This window comes from Protopterus annectens, chromosome 8.part0 (genome assembly GCF_019279795.1).
Source record: "Protopterus annectens isolate FY-2018-M chromosome 8.part0, PAN1.0, whole genome shotgun sequence".
NCBI lineage: Eukaryota > Metazoa > Chordata > Ceratodontiformes > Protopteridae > Protopterus > Protopterus annectens.
In genome coordinates, this window is record NC_056741.1 from 1,318,811,840 (window position 1) to 1,318,836,565 (window position 24,726).

The 24,726-nt window shown below is 39.2% G+C and overlaps 1 protein-coding gene across 2 annotated transcripts in view; it reads left to right on the top strand.

The window, feature by feature from the left end:
• Positions 1–14,646: 14,646 nt before the first annotated feature.
• Positions 14,647–24,726, top strand: part of LOC122809384 (immunity-related GTPase family Q protein-like) — a 105,865-nt gene continuing 95,785 nt past the window's right edge. The window contains exon 1 of one of the 2 annotated variants that reach the window (XM_044080843.1): positions 14,647–14,727. The gene's annotated coding sequence lies outside the window, so the exon portion shown is untranslated. The other variant, XM_044080844.1, reaches the window with a different exon arrangement.

The window sequence follows — 24,726 nt, forward strand, 5'->3', positions numbered from 1 at the left end:
GGTCTCTTATTAGTTTTAAGTGATGATTACCGGTCGTTGAAGTAGTTTTGGAGATGGCGAAGGTAGGTGGTCACTGATAGTGTTTGATAAAGTTGCAAAAGTGGAGAATTTATTTGGGTCAGACACAAGGATCCAATCTAAGGATGAGCCTTGTTTCATTTGATTGTTGGGCCTGGTTATATCAGAAATTAGTTGTGTGTAATTGTATAGGTTGATATTTGTTTGGAGGTTTTGACTAGTAATATTTGTCCAATTTATATTTACATCCCCTAGTATGATAGTTTCATTTTGAATATGTTTGGATGACCAGGCTAGAATCTCTTCTAGAATGGGAATGTTATCACCTGGGGGAATGTATAAAACTATGATGCATAGGGTTTTGTGGTTATTTAGGTTTAATATTGTAACTAAGAGTTCAGCAGGGAAGAAATGTGGAATGGGTTTTGAGTAGGGAACTATTGTATAGCTACTTGGGTATATTAAGGCAACACCACCCGCCCTTTTTGTGTGGTCTGTCGTTTCTAAGGCATGAATAGTTGGGGGGTAGGAATTCTGTATTATTTATGCATGGCTTCAGCCATGTCTCTATCATAGCTGTGAAATCAGGTCTGTTTAGGTGTAACCATGCATGGAAGTGGGGAATTTTGTTTCTAATGCTTTGTATATTAATGGTAGTAAAGTTTAGAGATTTGGTGGGATTTGGTTGGTATTTTTCTTCCTGCTTACTATCTAATATTGTTCTCTGCATATGACAGTCAAACAGCATGTCCTTGTATTTTAAATCCAGTATGTTCAGTGCCAGTGTCAGGCTTTCACCACTCTTTATCTTAAAGGATACTTCTACACATCAGTCTTTATCATTCCACCTCTAGTGCTCCTACTAGTCTGAAAGATATTTCCCACCTGTGTTCTACGTATTTCTGTGTAGAATTTCACTGTCCTGTCTAGAGTCTTTGAGATGTGATTTCTCAGCCAGTCATCTAACATCTTTTGTTAGATTATGTGTCCTTTTTAATTGTATTTGACGCTATCCTTGCTTTAATTCTCACTCTCTCTTTTGTAGTATACATCCTGTAGAAATGAATACAGTGTTCCTAGTGGGAGTTTCAAAAGCAAGTAATGAAGTAACAGTATCAGATGATAACTGAGTATCTGACATTGTGAAAGATGCCATAAATGCTGTCACCATCAATACTTTGGGGGACACTAATTCACTTACACCTAATAATATAAAGTAGAGACTAAAATCTTCTCCTATTCTATGTTATTAATGTTGACTCACATGTAAGTAAATGATACGAATGTCACTAGATCAGTGAAAGTGACAATGGATGGATAAAAGCCATATCACATTCACTGTTTGCTGAGGTACCCTTCCCACAACATTCTGTAATAACCTCAACTTAAGTCTAAGAGCATGAAAGGAGCCCTCACCATTTCAAAAGAAAAGAAACTTGTTACCTCAGTTGCAGAATAATGGTACTGCAGTTGGTAATATTAATAATGTTCTAAAATACAGTGATCATTACTAGAAGCTTCAAGCAACTTTTTAAATAGGTTTTGTTGTTAACATTTAAAACAATTCTCTCATAATTACCTTTTGACTTTATCTGAAAAGCACTATGGAAATATAAGTAATGCCCTAGCAAGACATGTTTTTATTCATAATATGGATAGTCATAGGCTGTGAAAAAAACTTGAAAACATATTTATGTACTCAGTCATGTTAAGTCAATGAATGCAAAAGTGCCTTAATGTAAAGAAGAAGAGGTAACAGGTTGTGAAGTGGCATCATTTTGAATTTGGGCACTATCACAAACAGGTTTAGGAAAGAAAGATCCAGAAATAGTCTGCAATCATTTTCTATCTTTGGCACTAGGAAAATCTTTGAATAAAACCTTTTCCCCACCTGTGAAGGAAGAACTGATTCTATCACTCCTTGGGACAGCACATGATGAAGAACAGGTGGAAACAAAAGCATCTGGTCTGCAGAATGAGGAATGACCCTCTGGAAAGGAGAAATTTCCTTCCACTGCCATCTGTAACCCCTATGAATGATTTTCAGAACCCATTTGACTGTAACAATCTGTTGCCAAACAGAAAAATGGTGATCAAGACTTTCTGGAAGAGAAACGGGGCCATGGTGGGAGGAGGTCACAAGATCTCTTGAACAGTCATTTAGACTTGTTGGACTGTCCTTGGTTTGGGGGGAGGGGGTTGAGATTTCTTTTTGGAACCTCCTTGCCACTTCTTAAACGTCTGTTTACCTGGATTCTGTTGAGGCTGTTTATTCTATTTTTACTAAAACTGGATGAGGAGAAAGAAAACCCCTTGGACAATTTGGAAAAGGAGGGCTAAAGATTCCCTATATCGGCGTTCCTCTTTCTTCACACTTTGTGATCACCTCCACAGCAGAGTGGCCAAACACTAAATTTCTATCCAAGGAAGAAGTTTTTACATCACCCGGGAGTTTTTGAGAATGCAGCCAAACAAACATTCTTAAAACAGTACCAGTGGCCATAGTCCTGGAAGAAGTATTAACAGAGTCATATACACACACACACACAGCAAACAATGAGTAGTGACTTGTGCAAGAGAAGAAACTAAGTTATTTAAAGCAGATTTTTTACAAGAAGAAACAGTAGATAAATTATTCCTCATACTTCCACAATTTGTCAAAACAAACTTTAACGTAATGAGCCTGACAATTTAAAATTCTGAAAATCAAAGTTGCAGAAATGTACACCTTTTTTCTATACCTGTCAATAATTTTCCCATCCTTATTAGAAAGAGTAGGATTGGAATTAACTAAGTGCTTTGCAGCAGTGGAGTCAACTATGGCTATACGTGCTGAGTCAGATTTGGGAATAGTGTCTAAAAATTTAAAAGACTGATGAACTTTATACATCATATCAATATTTTTTAGGAACAGCTGGCTGACTATCAGGAAAATTGCAGACAGTAAGACACACATCCTCTAAAGCAGACAGAACAGACAGAACAGGAGGAATGGGTGTAGGTTCTAGAAAATCTTAATGTAACAAATCATACTATTTTCTGAAGTACTAAGAAACCTCAGTGTTCTCCCACTGAAAACATTTGGACATTCTAGCAACAGTCTCAGTGAAAGAGAAACCCCCAGAGGGAGAATCAGAAAACGAACTGTCCTGTGAGTCTGACTCAGTAGTCTGAGGACAAAATCCTGACTTCATCCTTGTATCTTCAAGGTTTAGATTCAGAATCTTGAATCTCATCAGGGAAAGATGAATCCCTCTTTCTTTTACCAGAAACTACTTTACAAGAAGAATCAATAGAATAAATTAAACCCTGAGCAAGGAAGCAACACAAAGGTAAATGGCAAAAATGGATTAAATATAGAGAAGGCAAGAACTGAAACAGAAAAAGAGAACGGCAGGAAAGGGAGAATGAAGAAAAGAAAAGTAGAGTAGATAAGAGAATTACAAGCATGCTAAGGAAAAATGTGATCGCTCAAAAAAGAAAGTGAGGAACTGATATAAAAAGGAAGGGGAGGGTACTGTGGAAAGTAAAAAACAATAAGAGTAATCGAGTGTATATGGGATGAAGAAAAGTGGGTATATATAAATAATTTGCAGGGCGTGAACATATGAATGTGAACACATGAACATATGCTCAAGAAGAGAAAATTTCAGTGATACATGGAGGATATAAGGGTAAAATAGGAAAAATACTTATAAAATAATAGGTGGGACGAGAGCTGATTATAATACAATATAAGGGACTCCATGTGAATGAGCAAACAGGAACAAAGTACTAATGGAATGGAAATATAAACAATAGGACTGGAAAAAAAGTAATTGTAAAAGGCTAAACTGTCACGAAAATCATGCATGTGCTATACAGAATCTAGCCTGCTGTTTGTTAAAAAAATATATAATGTTAATCTATCATGACAGTTTAGCCTTTTTAGGTTGTAACTTTTTAATGCACAGTGTTTTTTTTCACAAACTGAAATATAAACACAATTTCTCCACAGAAAATATGTCTCAGTTAGTTTACATTACCTTTAAACTTACAGGGGAAAAAAGTGTTCCATTTAAAAGAACAGTCCACAGGCTTGAGACAGTCCATTAAAACACAACATTCCTAGGTTCATAGGTTCATAGGTTCATACTAGGCTATCTGCCCTAGGGCATTTATAAGCCTAGCCAGAATGTGTTTGGCTTTCGCCACCCATTTTAAATTTATTTTGCTATGCCCTTTTTCGAGGTTAGTATACTGTGCCTCTATCTAACAGTGACACAGAAGTGATACCCGGGGTAAACCTACGATCTCCCATCCACTCATCAAGATTCCTCTTGAAGAGAGTCAATGAGGGACTCTGCCTAACCTGGACTGGGATTTTATTCCAGAGTGAAGGGAGCCTCTGGGTTATGAATCTGTCCCTCCAGCATGTCCTATTTATTTCAGTGCTGAGGTTCAAGTCTCTCGGTAGCGTAGCTCGATGGGATTTGGATTTTCTGAGGTGCAGCATGTCCATTAATTCGGGTTGGACATGGCTTTATACGTCAGGCACAGATCTCCTCTGAACAGGCGGTATGCCACTGAGTAGAGCTGGAGTTTCTTTAACCGGGCAGCATATGGCATCTGTTTGAGCCCTTTGATCCTCTTGGTGAGGTACTTTTGGGGTCTTTCCAGTTGCTGCAGGTGTCTGGTAAGGTACATCCCAAAAGGGGCATTGTACTCAATTATGGGCCTGATGAGGGATGAGTAAAGAGGCACGATGACCTCCCTGATCTAGATGTGAATCCCTTCATGATTAGGTGGGCTATATAAAATGTTTTTCTAACCACTTTGGCCACGTGGTTGTCAAATGAGAGATTGCTATCAACTTGGGTCCCCAGGTCCCTAATTACTTCTTCTGTACTTAATGGATTTCCACCTATGTGGTAATTTGTGGGCACTTTGTTTTGCCAAAGGGGATGACTATACACTTTTGGCATTTAGCTTGAGGCCATGGCTCTGGCACCAGTTGTCTGTTTCTATGAGGCCCTTTTGGAGGATGCTTGTGTCGGCTGGAGAGTCGATTATGGCACCCAGTTTGCAGTCATCTGCGAACTTGGTCAGCCACAGTCCTTCCGTGTTGGCCTGTACCTCCGAGAAATATATACCGAACAAGAGAGGTCCCAGGACTGAGCCTTGTGGGACACCACTTGTAACTGGTTTGGAGTCTGACATGGCTCCAGCAATTCTAACCATGTGGGTTCTGTCCTTGAGCCAGTTTGCAATCCATCTAGTGACATAGGGGTTTATATTTAAGCTGGTGAGCTTATCTATAATGCCAGTGGGGTATTGTATCAAAGGCTTTTGCGAGGTCCAGGTAGGCTGTGTGGACCACCTTCCCCTCGTCAATGGCCTTGGTGACTGTTTCAAAGAAATCAACCAGGTTTAAGAGGCAGGATCTGCCCTTAACAAAGCCGAACTGGGTAGGATCCAGTGTTTGTAGGTCCCCAATATCTTTATTTATGAGGTCCATGATGATCCTTTCCATAGCTTTGCAGACCAAGCTAGTCAGGCTTATGGGGCGATAGTTTCCAGGATCCGTTGAGGCACCACCTTTATGGAGAGGGACCACTGTTGCTGTACGCCACTCTTTGGGCACATATCCTGTAGTAAGGCTATCTTTAAAATAACTTTCCTGAAAAAAATAATAAGACTATAATAAATGTAATAGAATTTAAGTTTTTGTTCTCCAAAGGGAACTTATGTGCCTGGAAAAGGAAAACAGAAGCCAAATGTCAATCCTCAAATGCCTGAGAGAAGTGCAATGTTTGGCAGCAGTAAAGCTCTGAAGGGCTCTGCACTCAGATGTGTTTTTTAGTCAGCTCAGCTCAAGCTGCCTGATGGTTTGGACATGTTTAAGGTGCCCTGGACCTTTGGAAGCTGGCTAGCTGTTATATCCTTGTCAGGATATAACCCATATAGTAAGGCTACTGCAGCAGTGATCAATGTGAAGAATATAACAAGATAAGGAAAGGCAGACAACAGAATGGAGACTGAAGAGAAAACAAAACAAGGTAAAATACTGGACACAAATCGCAAGGTAGATGGAATAAAAGGTTGGGTCACATAACAGAGGAATACCAATTAGAGAGACATTTACAATGGGAATATTTTGGTATAGTAAACACATATAAAAACATACAGAAAAAACTGTAACAGAGAAGGAAACACTGTGATTCATATAAGCAATAGATCTTAGGGATTGTTAAGAGTAATAAAGACATGGTTACGTTTAGGGGAGAATATGTGGAAGGTAAAACAAAGGAGAAAGTTGGAAAGAGAAATAAAGAAACAAATAAGGCAATAAGAATGAGATAAACTCATATAACTCACAAAAGTAGGAATGAAGGCCTGTTGATTTAAAATATCCTTCTTACATAAATATTTTTATACACTAGAAAGACTAGCAAAACACTAGAATTAGAAGAAATAATTAAAAAAAAAATGATGGATGAAATAGAAAAAGCAGAGAGTGAAAAAGCAGGGTAAATGAGAAGGAAGCAACACAAAGGTAAATGGCAAAAATGGATTAAATATAGAGAAGGCAAGAACTGAAACAGAAAAAGAGAACGGCAGGAAAGGGAGAATGAAGAAAAGAAAAGTAGAGTAGATAAGAGAATTACAAGCATGCTAAGGAAAAATGTGATCGCTCAAAAAAGAAAGCGAGGAACTGATATAAAAAGGAAGGGGAGGGTAGTGTGGAAAGTAAAAAACAATAAGAGTAATCGAGTGTATATGGGATGAAGAAAAGTGGGTATATATAAATAATTTGCAGGGCGTGAACATATGAATGTGAACACATGAACATATGCTCAAGAAGAGAAAATTTCAGTGATACATGGAGGATATAAGGGTAAAATAGGAAAAATACTTATAAAATAATAGGTGGGACGAGAACTGATTATAATACAATATAAGGGCCTCCATGTGAATGAGCAAACAGGAACAAAGTACTAATGGAATGGAAATATAAACAATAGGACTGGAAAAAAAGTAATTGTAAAAGGCTAAACTGTCACGAAAATCATGCATGTGCTATACAGACTCTAGCCTGCTGTTTGTTAAAAAAAAAATATAATGTTAATCTATCGTGACAGTTTAGCCTTTTTAGGTTGTAACTTTTTAATGCACAGTGTTTGAGCTTAACTAGACACATACTGAGTATTAGTGGCAGATATACTACATGTTTATATTGGCTCCAATGTTATAATATTCATCAATTTTAAATGGGGTCCTGTTTACACTTTTTTTTTCCTTGGGTTTGCAGACCTGAACAAATATCACTGCTGTGAGCATGAGCAGCTGTTTTTTTTCCACGACCACAATAAATCATTTCAAAACTTTTCCCACCTTTAATGTGAGCTATAACCTGTACAATTCAATTGAAAAACAAACAAATCTGTTAGGGGAAAAACATAAAAAATTAGAATAAGCTGGTTGCATAAGTGTGCACACCCTTAAACTAATACTTTGTTGAAGCAACTTTTGATTTAATTACAGCATTCAGTCTTCTTGGGTACACACCTGCCATTAATTAAACAGATCCCAAATAAAGTTCAGCTGTCCTGGTAGGATTTTCCTGACATTTACTCAGTTGCCTGCTACAGCAAAGGCCATGGTTTGCAGAGAGCTTACAAAGTATGAAAGGGATCTCATTGTTGAAACGTATCAGTCAGGAGAAATGTACAAAAAAATTTCTACAGCATTGGATATACCATGGAACACAGTGAAGACAGTCATCAAAAAATGGAGAAAATATGGGACAACAGTAACATTGCAAAGAACTAGGCATCCCTCCAAAATTGATGAAAAGGCAAGATGAAAATTAGTCAGGGAGTCTGCCAAGACACCTACAACAACACTGAAGGAGCTGCAAAAATTTCTGGCAAGTACAAATTGTGTACTACATGTGACAATAATCTCTTGTATTCTCCATATGTCTAGACTATGGGGTAGGGTTGGAAGACAAAGCCTTTTCTTACACAGAAAAACATCCAGACCCATCTAAAATTTGCAAAACAATACATCGTCTCCAAAATGCATGTGGGAAAATGTGTTATGGTTTGATGAGACCAAGGTTGAACTTTTTGGCCACAATTCCAAAAGGTATGTTTGGTGCAAAAACAACACTTCGCATCACAAAAAGAACACCATCACCACGGTGAAGCATGGTGGTGGAAGTATTATGCTTTGAAGTTGCTTTTCTTCACTTAGTCAAGGTGAAGGGAATTATGAACAGTTTTAAATACCATTCACTTTTGGCTCAAAACCTTCAGGCATCTGCTAGAAAGCAGAAGATGAAGAGGAATTTCACCTCTCAACACGACAATGACCTCAAGCATACATCCACATCAACAAAAGAATGGCTTCACCAGAAGAAAATTAAAGTTTTGGAATGGCCCAGCCAGAGCCCAGACCAAAATCCAATAGTAAATCTGTGGGGTGACCTGAAGAGGGCTGTGCACAAGAGATACCCTTGCAATCTGACAGATTTGGAGCACTTTTGCAAGGAAGAGTGGGCAAAAATTGCCAAGTCAAGATGTGCCATGCTGATAGACTCCTACCCAAGAAGACTGAATGCTGTAATTAAATCAAAAGGTGCTTCAACAAAGTATTAGTTTAAGGGCATGCACAGTTATGCAACCAGCTTATTGTATGCTTTTTATTTTTTATATTTTTCCCCTAACAGATTTGTTTGCTTTTCAATTGAATTGTACAGGTTATAGGTCACATTAAAAGTGGGAAAAGTTTTGAAATGATTTATTGTGGACTCATTTTTTTAATATCACATAAAATTGGCATTTTAAAAGGGTTGTGTACACTTTTTATATCTACTATGTATATACATATATATATATATATATATATATATATATATATATATATATATATATATATATATATATATATATATATTCTCAAGTGTTTGGTAGTTTTTATTTAGGATTTGTTTTTTGTAGTACATTTTCTTAAGTAATATGCATTGTTTTTAGCCCAACAAAATGTAGTGTTATATATTGTTATTTAACGTTTAATTTTTAGTTGCTTTTCCCACTTGACACACAAACCTGAAGAAGTTCTAATACATGAAAGTGATCTATGTTAAAAATGTTTCTGCATGTTGGTAGAAAAGATTTCTAAGGAATTTTGAAGACTTGTGTTAACTTTTTCCTTTTTTTTAATACTACAATGAAATGCTTTCAAAAAGTTTTAGCAATTATTAATGTGAAATTTTTAGTCTAATTTTAGTTTAGTTTAGATTAGTTTAGTTTAGTTTAGTTTAGTTTAGTTTAGTTTAGTTTAGTTTAGTTTAAAGGGACAATCCCAGTGTTGGAAATTCGGGTCCACGTTAAAGCTCACAAAAGCAACACCCACTTTAACTACGTCATGTTTAATTCCACCCACAGTGTCAACTTACTGAGAATATCCTGTAAATCAGCAGTTCCTCTCCACTTTTAGTTCCCTGTGTGAACTACAGTTTGGTTCTGTGTTCCTATTAGATTTAAAATAGCCATGCATTTGAAAGTTTACTACTTTTGTCCTGCCCTTTTCTGCACCATCCTTTTTATTCATATCCTCTCGTATGAAGTACTGCCATTACCAACTTCTAAATTATCCTGAGACGTCTGTGTTTTTTTTCTTTGCCGATATTGCCTGTAACCTGTTTTATTACATAAATGGGTAAAGTTGTAAGTAAAAGAGTATACCTTTACCAAGCAGTTAAAATGAATAATACCAGAACAAATGCTAACAAAGTAGCAGCGATCAAGTATACTTAAAATCACTGGCGTGTTTCTGTGTAATTTTGCCATGACAACGCTTGCAGGTCAAACCACGGAGGCAAGGACTAGCTAGTGTATTAACTCTTATAAAAAAAATAAGTCTGAAGCATTGTTATCAGCAAGTTAATGTACCAGTGTTTTAGTGCATCTAACTTCTCAACTTCTATGCTACACAATTTCAGATAAAGCCAGAAATACTTAACGTGAGAAAAGGTCTAAACTCTGTCAGTTTTTAAACAATAGTCCAATTCACTTAAAACTGTTACATTGGGTTTTGCTTCAACTTACTCTTTATGAGCAACAAGACAAGTGAAAGTCTATTATCTGGCATAATACCAGAAAAAAATCAAACATTTAGAAGGGCTTGGTAAATGTTAAAATGAAGATGCAAAAATCTGGATAACTTTTGGGAGAAACAGCTTTAATTAGTTACCGTTACCACAATCGCATTAACTTAAACAGATGCTCCAGAAAACAGCACTCCTGAGGAGTGGCAACCTCTGAGAGACATATCTGTCTCTCCAGCAGGTCCTATTTATGTCACAGGCCAGGTTAAGCTTCCTGGGACAAGTGACCCTTATCCCATTTATCTTGTGGATGTGCAGCATTTCTGTTAGGTGTGGGTATGAGATTGTTGTGTAGGCCAGACACAGACCTCCTCTAAGTAGTCTGTATACTACTGAGTACAGTGACAGTGTCTTCAGTCTGTCAATGTATGACGTGGTGGAGACCATGTCATTTTCTTAGTTAGACATCTCTGAGGTCTCTCAAGTGGCTGCAGGTGCCAGCTAAGGTACATACAAAGGGAGCATTGTACTTGAGTATTGGCCTGATGAGGGGTGAGTACAGGGGAGTTATGACCTGTTTCACTCTTGAGGCAATGCCTTTGCTAATGATGTGAGCAACATAGAATGCCTTTCTCACCATAGTAGACACACTGTGGTCAAAGTTTAGGCTACAGTCAACTTGTTTTCCCAATTCTCTCACTACAGAGTTGTTAATGTAGGGTATATTTATTTATATGATAGCCTGCAGGGATATGATTTTTACAGAATGGGATAATGCATTTTTTAGCACTGAGTTTGAGTCCACAGCTTTGGCACCAATCATTCATTTGTGTAAATCCCTCTTGAAGTATACTACATTGTTTGGGGATTAAATGATTGCACCTAATTTGCTGTCATCAGCAAACTTAGTCAGCCACAGCTGGTCTATTTTGGCATGACCTTCTGAGAAGTATATTCCAAACAATAGAGGGTCCAGCACTGAACCTTGTGGAACTACACTGCTGACAGGTCTGCTGGCCAAGGTAAAGTCCCCAACTTTGACTAAGTATGATCTGAAGGAGAGCCAGTTAGCGACCCACCTGACAACATAAGGGTTGATATTCAACTGGTAGAGTTTATCAATGATGTCCGAATGTGGGACTGTGTCGAAGGCCTTTGTTTATTTAAGGTAGGCTGTATGCACAATTTCCTTTTTTATGGCTCTAGGGATGTTTTTGAAGAAGTCTACCAGGTTTAACAGCCATGACCTGTCTTTGACAAAACCAAAATTGTCGGATCAAGGGTTTGGAGATCACCTATGTCCTTATTTATAGGGTCCATGATGATTTGTTCCATGGCCTTACAGATAAGGCTAGTTAAGCTTATGGGTCTGTAGTTTCTGTTGTTTGAGTCACACTTTTAATATTCTTGTCAAGTGGCATATGACAAATGGAAAAAAAAAATCTTACTGGTAAAACTAGCAATAAAGGGTCAGTGACACGAATGCTGTTAGGAGCATACAAATACCTCCAGCATGCCAGTGTAGGAGTGTGTGCATGTATAGATCCACCAACACACCACATATATAGGTGTGGGTACGTCTATATATACATAAGAAAAGACACACACAAATTCATAGACAGATTTGTGTGTGTGTGTGTGTGTGTGTGTGTGTGTGTGTGTGTGTGTGTGTGTGTGTGTGTGTGTGTGTGTGTGTGTGTGTGTGTGTGTAGTGGATCTATGATGACATAAAGATATACAGCAAATACATTTTAAACAAAGCAATGCATATGATAAACACATAATGACACATGACAAATGTATTTAGTTATTTAAATTATCTCTTTCCATCTTGATAAGGGGTAAGTGGTCTCATCAACACAGCCATCTGAGTCACAAAACAAGCAAGTTTGAGAAAAGTTATGAGAATTCCAGTATTAACAGTGAAAGTATACCACTAAAACAATTAGGTGCACTGCATACAAAGTTTTAATAAAATACATGCATTGCTACATATCCAGCATATACAAATTTGACAGACATTCAGGAATGCATTGAATTGCAAGCCGGTCAGTAAGACATAGCAAGGCAATGGTTTTACAACCACATGAATATAAACTTCAGTTACATATTGCATGCATACTTATGCGCACACATAGGGAAATATAGAGACTACATTTGCCTCAACTTTCAAATGGTGACTGCAGTCAAATATTCAGGGACAGAATGAAAGATCCAAACAGTTTATTGTAGCGCAGGGAAAAAAAAATTGAGTTGGATAGAATCACTATTATACAGACAGTTGCTGTGTGATTCCTGAAAGGTGTCAGCTAATGGGAAAATACTTTTAGTAAAAGTAACAAGATTCAGTTTCAGTGTTGTCTGACATTATTCTTATTGAAATGTTATGAGATTATATTCTTCTATTAGGACATTTGCAACTCAGTGGGTTTGTTTCCAAGAATCCAAATGTTCAAAGCAATGCTATCTGTGAACTGAGGGTAAACTATTGTATAAATATATGTCGGCATGAGTACATGCACTAATAAGCAACACTATTGCTGAACATATGAAAAATAATGATCTGTAAAGGGAAAGAAAAGCATGTTGCAACAAGCATGAAAAAAAAATACAATTGCCCAGTCTGGGATAATCATTCCACTAAGTTTTACAAAAATAAGCGCATCCTAAAGATGTAATTTCAGTGCTGCAAAGGATGCAGAATTGAGTGTGACTAGATCAACTAATCTAATAGCCTATGGACGGGGGAAGGGAAATACAAAAGAACAAACAGTAAAGTCTTAGCATTTCCTAATAACAACCAAACCACACTGAAGTTTGTGACATCTATCCTACAGTATGCCAACAACCTTCTTTGAAAATCCTACCTCTGTGTAAATATATGACTTACACTGCACTAAAAGATAAACAAAGTACTCTAGCAAGTAACTGATATTAGAAACAAAATAATGCTCCTTTGAAAGTATTGCATTACTGCTGTGTTTCCTATAGTAGCAGCAGCAGTAGTTAGGTCATTAAATGCCTGAAAGGCTACTTTTCTCAATGGGTAAATGCACAGATTAAACTAATGAATGGGAGACATTGAGACTGTCGTCAGTAGAACTGCAATTTGAGATGGAATTTGGCTAACACCTTCCTTCGCAATCTTCCCCCAACCCCCTCAGCCAAAAGTGAGCATGCTCAGCAAGGCAAACCCAAAATGTAAACAAAGGCTGAATCAAAACAAAAAATCCCTGGGATTGTCCCTTTAACATATCCTGGAATCACAGAGCTTGAAGTAGGGCAGCACTGTGTCAAATATCACACTGGTGTATGGGGGAAGGGGTCTTTAGCAAGTAAACATGTTAATTATCTTTTACAACACATATTTCACTCCCATGCTTGGAATGATGAATTTCTACACTTTGTTTTTTCATCTACTGTTTGGATCGCTTGTTTGTGTGTTTTTTATAAAGAAGATTCGACTTGAACTAGCTTGGGCTTCCCTACTTTCATTAGTGGATTTTTACTGTGGAAAGTTTTTAAAGAAAGTATTTCTACCACAGTATGGTTTTTATTAGGCTCCTGAACTCTACGGAATCAGATCTTCCACACACGGAAGTTTCCTCATATGTTTAAGGAACAATCAAGCAAGTTTGTATGTAAAGTGGAAGAAAAGAAGAGAATAGAAGAACACAGATACCAGAAGGGAATCTACAAAGTCAGCAATAACCAGAGGTCAGCACTGAGCTTGGATACTACCGCTGTATACTACCACTGTAAGGCAGAAACCTAAACCATTGAGCCAATATACTCCCCATTATCTTCAATGACAGTGATGTCAGCTTTTTTATGGGAGTCCAGTGGGTGGCACTGTGGTGTAAAAATTAGAATTGCATTCTCTTAATATGTTACATCTGCACATGAGATAAGTCTAATTGTTCACTACACTGAACAGCTGATAAAAGCTCAAAAAGTGCTTCTAGTGATCAATGTAAAATAAGACTTCTGCTCATTTAAACAAACCAACAAACAAAAATGATGAAGTAATATTTTAAACATCCTTTAACTTCTGAGATGTGGAAAGAAAGATTGCAATGTTGTATAGCAGATGAAAACAACAAACCATGTTTTGCAATTAACTGTATGCCCTGGTTGCCCACTGCATGACTATGGCCAAGTCATTTAATTTATCTGGCACTATTTCGTAGAGATCAGATATAAAAGCTGATAATTAGACCTGTAACCCTGGGAGCTAATGAGAGCTGTAGCCCTGGGATGAAATATATCACTCTTCAATCACATGCTATATAGCTGTAAGTGCTCCAGTATTTCAGGGTCATAGCACAGGTTAGCATGACCATTTGAAAAGTTAAACAAAACCGTTTATTTTTGCTCTCACATCCTAAATGATAAGGAGACTACTGAATCTCTTTCAGAGTCTATACAGCTAAGAAAAGTAAATTATTAAATGAATACATCTAAGTGTGACAGAGAACACAGTCATAACATAAAGTGGTTAACTATAGTGTTATCCCTTTAAGGGGTGGAGTCAACACAGAGCAAGGAACTCATCTTGAAGTGTAGCAATCACTGGTGCAGACAACAACTGAACAAGGCAGAGAGCTGTTATACTGGTAAGAAAGGCAGTATTACTTAAAAGGCTTCAGACGCAGTTGTTTATATTCTGCTTCAGGAAAAACGATGGTCATGTAGCACTCCTTTGTGGCATATTGTTGATAGTAAGTAGGCATATTTTAGAAGAAAGGTATTGTTAAGAAGGAAGGCAGTGTTTTTCTGTGAAGTTGAAACTGCATGGAGAGCTCTTTTATTTGCATATGTTGAATTGTTTTGGAACGCTGACGGTAGGCCTTTTGATTGCACTCTGGTTTTATATATGCTGTCATTCCATCCCTGTTATTCTTTGCTCAGAGAAGTGGCCTTTAGTGTATGTAGTACATTACCAGGCCCTGCTACTAATCTGTAGAACTACACGATCATGTAGAAGGTTTGCTTTATTATGGATTAGTTTAAATTTCCTGGCAACAAACACTCACACATTTGAAGGAAGGAAAGTCATAATGGGTTCTGTTTACCATTGTTTTCGTAAACTGAGAAGTGAGCTGGTGTCTAAGGTGTTAGTGTAAGAGTTGTTTCCCATATTGTAAAGAAAGGGATTTTTAATTAATGAAAAAGATTGATTAATAAAGCAGGGCTGTATTCTCCTGGATTATATGTACATTAATGTGCCTGGAAGAAGGAAAGTATAACATCTATCTCATTTATCCATAAATGTGTGAAGTGCAATAATTTAAGATGACCGATTTTTGTACCAGACTTTATAGTTTGATATTCATAATGAGGATTTGTAATTGTAATTTAACATTATTAGAGTGTAGACATGTTTTTCAGGGAGGGGTATACATTGTTTCGGGTTCACAACTCCTACAAGTTATTTTGTTTGTAAATTTGTAGTGCCTCACATACTATAATATCCACTGTTCTGCATTGTGCTGGTGTTATAAATGCTGTGACAAATCATGGAACCCTGTGCCACACAAAATCAGGAAGTACATCCTGTATCTCAGAATGCAGCACTGTGTCACATGCACTTTAATGGAATATGTAAATTTTTAATCTCATAAGAATCATAGACCATTAAACATAGATGGTATATCACATGTTATTGCTAATAGTCAAAAATATGACCTTATTTTACAGATCAATATGGTATGCCTCTCATGAAATGATAGAGCTATCTGTACTCCAATTACCCTGTTTGCTGTCTGGATTTTCTTTCACCCTGTTGTGCTCAAAAGACATCACCAAAGCAGTGTATCCAGAGTTGCTTCTCACACCCTGTCAACCAAACAGCCCTTATCAAAGAGGGATTTCTCCCATCCCCACCCAGCATATCTTCCATCAGGGTATATAGTGCATTTCCCCACTTATGTCATACCTTAAACAAGTGATATACTGCTGTTTCCTCTATGCCGACCATGTGTCTCAAGAAACTAAAAAACACTGATAAACTCCCAACATCCATTTTGTTTTTTGAAGCATCCAAGTAATACAGATTAGTAAGTTACCACTACCCAAAAAAAATATTCTATTATAAAAGATGACCTAAGTTTAATAAAAAAACTTCTGTCACTTTGGCTTACCAGCTAAAGTGAAAATGTACATTATTTTTAAAATCATTTCATAGATTCATAGGTGTTTACTAGGCTAACAACCACAAGGGACTTTTTAAGCCTAGCCATGCATCCTAAGTCTCTGACAAGTTCTGGTACCCTAGATAAGTGTAAGTAGGGGCTTGGGAGATGAGACTTTTACAAGCAGAGGCCTGGGAGATGAACCATTTACAGGTTGCCTGTGTCCATTAGAGACATAGGTGCCAAACCATGGATGAATTTCCTGTTACCCATCCAATTGTCCAAGTTACATTTGAATTGGGTTAGGGAGGAACTCTGCTTCATATGGATGGGGAGCCTATTCTAGAGATGGGGTAGTCTCTGGGATACATACCTACCTCTCCAACAGGTCCAATGTATATCACAGGCAGGGCTTTAGTCTTTAGAATGAGTCATTCTGGTGCTGTTTGTTTAGTGGATATGCAGGAGGTCCATCACAGTGGGGTCTGACAATGCCCTGTACGCCAGGCATAGTTCACCCCTCAACAGCCTGTAGGAGATAGAGTACAGGGATAGGGCCTTGAGGTGGTCTGCATAGGACATTTAAGTTGCTCTCTGTATTCTTTTAGTGAAGAACTTCTGTGGACGTTCCAATTGTTGGAAATGCCTGGTTAGGTACATGCCAAAGTGAGCATTGTACTTAGTGATAGGTCTGATGAATGCTGAATACAGTAGAACAATGGCTACCTTGGTTCCTTTACTAAACCATACAGATATATAATTGATGCTCTTCTTATTGATCACTGCTGCAGTAGCCTTAACTATTTGGGTTATGTCCTGCCAAGGATATAACAACTTACCAGCTTCCAAAGCTACAGGACACCTTCCGCCAAGGATCTAACAAGTTACCAGCTTCTAAAGCTACAGGGCACCTTCCACACAGCGAAACTGTCGAACAGCGTGAGATGAGGTGACTTCTCCTTCTTCTTTCAGCTTTTCCCAGTTAGAGGTCGCCCCAGCAGAACACCAGTCCGCAGAACGATTGGTAGTAGAGTTTTACAGTTTCAAGTTGCCAGCCCAGCGCCCAACCTTCCACAGAAGGCACACACATCCACAAACTCACATCTAGGGAAAATTTAGACTGTCCAATCCACCTACAGCATGTCTTTGGGATGTGGGAGGAAACTGGAGCACCCACAGGAAACCCATGCAACCGCAGGGAGGACATGCAGACTCCACACAGAAGGCACCCCAGCCGAGAATCGAACTGGAAAACCTCTTGCTGTAAGGCAGCAATGCTAACTGCTGCACCACCACTGCAACCCCTTGAGATGAGCTGACTAAAAGACAGGTTTGAGCACAAAGCCTTAAAAGCTTTATTGCTGCAGAAGAGCATGCTCCTCTGAGGCTTTTGAGGATCAGTGGTTGGCTTGTTGCTTTCCTTTGTTAGGCAGATAAGTTTCCCTTGGGGAAAAACTTCCATTTTTTTTTTTTTATATTTACTAATGTTTTATTACTTTCCTCTTCATGAAGGTTATTTTAAATTTAAATTGTTGTGTTTTAGCAGTCTATCTCAAGACTGTAACATGCTTTTCAGGGAGCACTCATTTTTTTCTGTCTGTTTTAAAGTAGTGTAAACTAAATGGTAACATATTTTCTGTGGAGAAATTGTGTTTACTTTTCCATTGTGGGGCTGCCATAATGTTTGAAAGTGATTTTTACTGTTTTTTTGTTCTGTCAAAAAAGTAACTTCCGTGGACCATAGTTTTACCGGCATTTGCTGCTTGTCTTCCCCAGGAAAGAGGCACCATTTTCGGCTTCACCGTGAAGCAGGTTGTCAGTCCCACTGTTGATCCTTTTTGCAGCCACAAAAAGAAGAAGTTAAGCAAACAGCCTTTGTCACCCCAGCAGGCTAGCAAATTTCCTTAGCCCCAGGTGGGAGACTCTGCTGTGGCCGTTTGTTGTATCTCAGACCACTTATCTTTTACCCCCAATTCCTTCTGGTGTATCACCCACAGCTACTATGGACTGGGGGTTACCACATCCTCTGCAGTTGTTGGAGTCCCCTCAGTGGGCAAGTGAGAGCCACTTTTGTCGATCCAGGGAGAGGGATCAAGGAAAGTTTCCCTGTTTATATCAGAATGATATACCCATTCCTGGGGAAGTAGCGTCTTCCATTAATAACATGGTTGGCCCCATTTTGCCTGTCAAAAAGAGTCAGAAAACCAAACCTGTATCTACTCCTTTTCCAGTTTTTTGTATAGGAGTAGTTTACTGGGACTGGCTCGAGGTTTAATTTAGGCTATCAATTCCTCTTGTAGAGTAGTTTCCGGTAACAGAGGGGTGTCTCTCTTCCTGAAGAGATTCAAGATTTTGGACCTAAACAGGAAGAAGACGCAGGGACAATTCAAGGTTTTGTACTAGGATTTCTGATTCAGACTGATTCAGAAGAGAAGTCGTTTCTGATTCTTCCTCTGGGGTGTCCTGTTTCTCTGATGCTATTGCTAGAGTGTCCCAGTGTTTTCAATGGGAGTACACCGATGTTTCTCAGTCCCTCAGAAAGTAGTATGAGTTGTTACAGAAGGACTTTCCAGAACCTACATCTATTCTTCTTGTCCTGTGTGTTTTAGAGGATGTGTGTGTTACTGCCTACAATTTTCCTGATAGCCAGCTGTCCCTAAAAGGCAGCTAAATGTATAGTTTCTCAGTCTTTTAAATGTTTATATACTATTTCCAAACATGGCCCAGCAGCTGTAGCCTTAGTTGACTCCACTGCTGCTAAGCATTTAGTTAATTCCAATCATACTTTAATAAGTGTGCTAAATTTATTGATAGTTATGGGGTGAAAAGTAAATACTTCTGCAACTTTGAATTTCAGAATTTTAAATTGTCAGGCTCATATGTTAAAGTTTGTTCTGACGGATTGTGGAAGTTTGAGGAATGTTTTGTCTGCACTTTCTTCTTGTGAAGAACAACTACTTTAAATAACTTACTTTCTTCTAATGCACAAGTCACTACTCATTGTTTGCAGTGTGTATATGATTTACTTGATACTTCCTCCAGGGCTGTGACCACTGGTACTGGTTTAAGGAAGTTTGCTTGGCTGCATTCTCAGAATCTCCTAGATGATTTAAAAAATGACATTTTAATTTCTCCCTTACGCAGAGATTTTGTGCTTGGACCCTCTGCTGCAGAAGTGATCAAAAATGTGATGAAAGGGACAATCTTATCTAGGATATCTCTAATTTTCAGCCTTCCTTTTCCAAATTGTCCAAGGGATTTTATTTCTCCTCATCCAATTATGGCAAAAAAACAGAACAAATAATCTCAACAGAATTCTAACAGATGTTTAAGAAGTAACAAGGGTGTTCCAAAAAAAAAAGTGTCAACCTCCCTTTGACAGTCCAACACATCTGAATGACTATTCAAGAGGTCTTGTGACCCCATCCCACCCTGGCCCCTATTCTCTTCCAGAAAGTCTGAGTCTCCATTTTTCTTTTTGACAACAAATTGTTTCAGACAATTGGGTTCTGAACATCATTCATCAGGGTTACAGATGGCAGTGGTAGGAAATTCCTTCTTTCTAGGGGGTCATTCCTCATCCTGTAGATCAGACTTTTTTGTTTCCTTGTGTTCTTCATCACATGCTGTCCCAAGGAATAATAGAAAAGTCCCTCCTTCCCAGGTGAGGAAGGGGTTTTATTCAAGGATATTAGTGCCAAAAATATGGTAACACTATACTTAAAAGATGCATACCATCACATCCCTATTCATCTAGACTTCAGGGATCGTTTAAGGTTTTCTGTATCTGAATCACATTATCAGTTCTCTGTCTTACCCTTTGGACTATCCACTGCATCAAGAAAGTGTCTGGCTCCAATTATAGCTCACTGCAGGCTACAGGGTATCCACAGTTTTCCATAGTTAGACAACTTACTTATCTTTGCAGAGTCTTTTTTCAAAATGCCAGTAGTCTCTCTTGGGTAAGAGATCTCGTGCACCAGCTGGAATTCCAAGAGAACAATCAAAAGTCTTGATTCCCTTACACAGGATTGTGTTCCTGGGATGTCACCTAGACACGTCAGTTCAAACAGCCTTTCTTCCACAGGAAAATTAGATCTGTTTCTAAGGTTTTTCACTTAGACTTCGATCACTGCAAGGGAATACCTTAGGATTTTGGGTCGAGTAGCACCTATGATTCTCATGATACCTCTGGCAAGACACTACCTGAGAAAGATACAGTGGTGTCTGAAATCTGTTTGGTCCCAGCATCAACACCATTTATCTTTTTAGATCCCAGTACTGGGGTTTGTCAGAAGAGAAATATTTTGCTGGAGACAACAGATATCCTTTCAGTCCAGATCTCCCCTTCTCCATCCCCGCTCCAAAGCAGTCAAGTCACCACAGATGCTTCAGACTTTGCTTGCGGATCAGTTTTCTGAATGATGAAATTGCAGGGGAGTGTAGGACACCAAGGACAGATGCAAGCACATAAATACATGCCCCTTAGCCTTTTAGCACACAAAATCTGGCCAAAGCCTGACATAATGGGGGGACAAAGGCCCCAAAATAGAAACAAATTGCAAATATTGCTCTTTATTTGTTTATGTATGTATGTATGTATGTAACATTTGTTTACTAGGGAAGTCTGACTTGGAACAAAGCCAATTTTCAGCAGAGGCCCAGGGGAAAACATTCCAGACACGTCTTTGAAACATGGGAGGAAACCGGAGCACCCAGAGGAAACCCACACGAATGCAGGGAGGACATGCAGACTCCACAATGAAGGCACCCGAGCTGAAAATCAAACCAGACAACCTCTTGTTGTGAGGCGACAATGCTACTGCTGCACCACTGTGACATCCATAAATTTAGAAAGTTGCTAGAGTAACAGAATTTCTGTTAGCATGCAGTTTTCTAAAGGATATGACATTTGAAACTTGAATTTATGTCATTATTTAGTGACTTCAAATTAGATCATCTCAGTAATTTGCCAGAAAACCACAAATCGTATGAGGAAAAAATCTGGATGTTCTGCAGAAATCTGGACAGGTTAGAGGTATGCTTAAATATCAAGGAGATGCTTGCCCTGATCAAGACACTCAACTCTCTGAACCAGCTTTGGTTCCCCGGGACCCCTTCAAGGGATTACAGGCAGTACCACAGTCATGTGGTACATCAACAAGCAAAGGGGAAACAGGTTGAACCACCTATGAAGACTAGCCATGTTAGCTTGGGTATAGCTTCACAGCACAGTCTCACTCTACAGGCATCCTACATTCTGTCAGAGCAAACTTGTGTGTCAGACACGCTGAGCAGGACCAGGACAGACCCTCACAAATGGTAACTAGATTGGGGGTCTTCCAGGATTTTATCTCTGTGGAGTTCTTAAAGTGTAGATCTCTTTGGGTCCTGTCTGAACACTCAACTGGCAAAATTCTGTCCCATGACTCCATGCAAGAAGGCCTGGAAGACCATTGCATTTTCTTTTCTTTGGACAGGAATGTTTCTGTATGTCTTTTCCCCCTTTCCACAAATATCCAACATATTTCTGAAGATTCCCCCAAGATCATTGTGGTGACTCCTTCTTGCCCAGGCAACAGTGGCCCTCCCTTCTTTTGGAAATGGCCAGAGGCAATTACCACAAGCTTCCTCACAGAATGGATTTACTCACAGAAGAACAGGAGTGCTTTATACACCCTGACATCAAACATAATTTGGGTGACACAGTGGTGCAGCAGTTGGCGTCATTGACTCACTGCAAGAGGTTGGTTCCCCAGTTCAGTTCTTGGCTGGGGTGCCTTCTGTGTGGAGTCTGCATTTCCTCCCTGCATTCATGTGGGTTTCCTTCATGTGCTCTGGTTTCCTCCCACATTCTAAAGACATGCGTCTGGAGCATTTCTCCCCGGGCCTCCACTGAAAATGAGCTCTGTCCCAGTTGGACTTTCCCCGTAAACAAATGTTAAATAAATACATTTTCAGTTGACTACTTGGATGATAGTGTCTTAATTCCTTTGAGGCACCTGTTTTCTCAGGATGTGCAGCAGGTACTAATGGAGACAAGAAAGCCTGCTACTAGAAAATCATACATTTGCAAATGGAAAAGGTACCAAAAAATAACCAGCACCCATTCAGAGCTAGTTGTTGTCTGGTTTTACACTATTTGTGTGAGTTACTATCCTACAGCCTTTCCTTTTCCTCTGTCAAGGTTTATTTATTGGCCATTTCAGCATGTCTGCCCATGTCTCTTCTTTCAAGGCAGTCTCATGACAGAATGTTCTTGAAAGGGGTTTTGCATAAGAGACTTCCATGTAGACTGATGGCTCCTCCTTGGAATCTTAATTTTGTGTTAGAGAAGCTAACACTTGTTCCATTTGAACCGAATAGTCTGGCTGACATGAGGTTCTTAACATGAAAAACAATTTTACTGATTGTTCTGACCGCTGGAAGAAGGGCATCTGAGTTGCAAGCTCTTATGGTGAGTCAACCCTACCTCATTTAACACAGGAACAGTTTCTTTGAGAACCAATCCTTCTTTTATGCCTAAAGTAGTATCTGAGTTTACTTTCAGCCACACTATCCATCTTCCCATTTTCTTTCCTGAACCTAAAAATGAGGCAGAAAGGGTACTCATTACCTTTTATGTCCACAGTCAACACACGTGCTATCATGACAGAATTAAATCTTTCAGATCTTCAGATTCATAGGATTATAGGATCATAAGAAGTTACTAGGCTAGTTGCCCTGAGGTCCTTACAAGCCTAACCAAGAATTTAGCACATGTTCTGACAAGTCAGCACTCAATGCCGCTGTCCAGCAGGGACACAGGTGGAATCCCAGGGGTGTATTTTCTGTTCCCTGTCTAGTTATCCAGGTTGCGTTTAAAAAGGATTAATAAGGTACTCTGCTTGACGTGAAAAGGGAGTCTGTTCCACAGAAGGGGGAGTCTCTGGGACACAAATCTGTCCCGACAACAAGTCCTATTGATGTCACAGACCAAGCTGAGGTCACGCATGTGGGTTATTCAAGCGGAGCTTGACATGCAGATATGCAGCAGTCCCATCAAGACAGGGTCAGAGATTGCTTTGTATGCCAGACAGAGATCACCTCTGAGGAGTCTGTATGAGGCTAAAGGCCCTGTTCCTCTACTCAGTCTATCTGTGTAGGGTAGATGTCTGAGAACCCGGATTCTCCTGGTGAGAAACCTCTGTGGTCTCTCCAGCTGCTGCATGTGCATTGTAATGTGAATGCCAAAAAGGACATTGTACTCAGTAATGGGTCTTATAAGGGAAGAATACAGGGGTGTTATGACCTCCTTGTCCCTGGATGAGATACTGTTACTAATGAGGTGGGCCATGTAGAAAGCTTTCCATACAACGGAGGCATTATGGTGGTCAAAAGTCAGTTTGTTATCAACCTGGGTGCCCAAGTCCCTCACGACTGATTGCGTGCTTAGGACCTTGTTATTAATGGGATAATTTATGGGGACGTCACTCTCCCCAAAGAGGATGATAATGTATTTTTTTTGGCATTCAGTTTGAGGCCATGTTTCTGGCTCCAGTCGTTTGTTTGGGTGAGGCCCTCTTGGAGGATGTCCACATCACTAGGGGAATTGATGACAGCACCCATCTTGCAGTCATCTGCAAAATTGGTCAGCCATAGCCCACTGGTTTTGGCCTGCACCTCAGAAAAGTATATCCTAAACAACAGAGGCCCCAAGACCGATCCCTGGGGTACACAGCTCGTCATCGCCCTATTTTGACTAGCTTAATTGTTCATTTCTTGTGAAGGTAAATAGAAGGGACAGCCTGTGTCAAAATAGACTATTTCCAAATGTTCTCCAGAAAATGCATATTGATGCAAAACTTATTGCTATTACCTTTTGTTATAGTCACCATAACAAATCTATTCCAGGTAGGATCAAGGCCCAATGTACCAGCGCCTTGACTTCATCTATGGATTTTTGGAAAGGGTTGGATTCCTGAAGTGTTCTACAAGCTGCTAGTTGGTCCTCTGTACTTATTTTTACAAAGCACTATAAGCTTGATTCCTTCTCTAGGTCTATATCAAGTTTTGCTAGGACCATTCTCCATAGGCTCCTGGACCCTTCTCCTTCCTCCTCCCAAATATAGTTAGCTATGGTAATCTACTCATGGGATCCGTACAGATGCTCGACTGCATCTTTCACCGAATCCCAATTTGGTGAGCATACTTGCACGAAAGTGCTGTTCACCGAAGCAGCACTTTCGCATAAGTATGCTTGTTGTTCCGGTCGTACTACGGTGCGGTAAGGGAAAATTCCCTTTTCCCCACTGTAGTGCGACCTCGGAGTGAGAATATTAAAGTGGGGGGGTGCAGCCTCCCACATGGGGGGGTGCAGGGGGGCTTGCCCCCTGCATTCAAGTAGATTTTGTTTTTTTTGTTTTTTTTAACATACTTTAACGAAAGCGCTTTTTCGATGAAAGCGCTTTCGTTAAAGTGTGTTCGGTGGTAATGGATTCG